Source organism: Strongylocentrotus purpuratus, unplaced genomic scaffold (assembly GCF_000002235.5).
Source record: "Strongylocentrotus purpuratus isolate Spur 01 unplaced genomic scaffold, Spur_5.0 spur5_scaffold_1, whole genome shotgun sequence".
Classification (NCBI taxonomy): Eukaryota; Metazoa; Echinodermata; class Echinoidea; order Camarodonta; family Strongylocentrotidae; genus Strongylocentrotus; species Strongylocentrotus purpuratus.
The window spans coordinates 12,667,596-12,669,373 of NW_022145594.1; the positions used below are offsets into that span (position 1 = coordinate 12,667,596).

Below are 1,778 nucleotides of genomic sequence, written 5' to 3' on the forward strand. Positions count from 1 at the left end.
GGATTTTATTTTAAAGGGGGCGGAAGTGACCACACAAGTTTTCCCCCCTCTTTCGTGAATCGCGGAAGCTTTGACTTTTCATTACATTATTACAGAAAGATGAGGATTCATTGCACTGTTCTCTACTCTTAATCCTTGTCTGAATTTAGTTTCCCCCTACCTCGCGAAGCGCGTAACCTTTGTTGTTTCATGAAATTATTAGAGAAAGAAGATGATTCAGAAATAAAACACATTTTCAAATTTCTCACGTTCATTTTGACTTCAACAATGTTGAAGTATTGTTGAAATATTAGAGAGTATGAGTGTTTAATTACTCATTAGTATCTAAATCAGATACTAGTGATGCCATCAGTTTCTTCATCGTTCACCAAGCTATTGAACATGAACATTTAAAAATATATTTTGTTCAATTTTTCATACTTTCACCAATAGAGTTCATTTTAAGAATGTCATTTTAATAAAAACATTGTCAATGTGAATGTAATGACCATATCCCTTAAGATAATAGTCACAGCATATTAAATATGTGAAAGAGGTCGAGAAACAGACGAGTGTGATTAGGTAGATGGAGAGAGAGGCAGAGAGGCAGAGAGAAAAAGAAAGTGCATGAGATAGCGAGAGAAGAAACTGAAAGGGGTGGATATACAAGGGAAAGAGAGAGAGGGGAAGAGAGAGAGAGAGACAGGAAGAACTCGGAGAAAGGGATATTGGGGTTCTAACTTTAGTTCTATTATTACCCCTGAAGGGTTAGCCGATCCCGGAAGTACTGCAATACCGGGCCAGCCTGCGACCAGGATGGAGCAAGCCCCCCCCCCGCCCTATTCCATGGTCTAGATTAAAAAATCAGTTTATTATATAAGCGACTCGGTGAGTTGCATTCCAGATGTTAAGCTAAAAAGAACAGATTTATTAATAATATTTCATCTTCGGAACAGTTATATCATTTAGCAACAATGATATAAGTCTGCAGTTGGAGAATGCACAGAAATTGTATTGGTTATTGTAACAGTAGTTCACGGGGTACATCGAGATAATGTGTATGGAAGGGTAATAAATGGTTGAAAGCATCTAATTTATGGTATTAGATGTAACATATCATATACATGCATAATAATTATTATATAAATAATGAATTGTTATGAGTTCAATAGTGCGAACATTTTCATGAGTTGAAAGATTAACATTCTATTCAACGAGGCGTCAGCCGAGTTGAATAGAATTAACGTAAATCTTTCAACGAATGAAAATATTCGCACTATTAACGGAATGAAAACATTCATTATTTGTTTTATACAACATCGAGGAAGATCTAATAGAACGTTAATCAACAAATTATGCTTTACTCTTTATGTTAAAGATAAATTAAAGTTGGAGTCAAGCCTTCTCGATTACATTCAGATTGCCTTCGCGTCAGATACACGCAGGGATACGCGCACGGCAGAGATGTACGCAGTCTGCATATAACCAAAATGCACACCCGTGCAATATAACATCTATTGAATATCATGTGACCAACAATCCTCCAATCAAATGACAAGGATCCACGTAGGTGTTGTATAAAACAATATAATCATAATGGACAGTGTTCGTGTACATTGAGGGTAGTATTTTATTCATACTGCCGATGACCATGTCATGTGTTCAGTATAGATGTCTCTAGAGCCCTTGATGGCGTCGATGTAACACAGCTTCCTTATGAGTGGGCGGTACCGTTTGGAGATGCCAAGACGACCGAGAGCCTGTTCATTACCTCTGTGCCAGGTTCACAAGGCGCCTAC

The 1,778-nt window shown here is 37.5% G+C and overlaps 1 non-coding gene across 1 annotated transcript; it reads right to left on the reverse strand.

The window, feature by feature from the left end:
• Positions 1-741: 741 nt before the first annotated feature.
• On the reverse strand, positions 742-939 carry LOC115917770. The gene has a single exon (XR_004062981.1). It is a non-coding gene; the product is annotated as a U2 spliceosomal RNA (small nuclear RNA).
• Between the last annotated feature and the right edge of the window lie 839 nt (positions 940-1,778).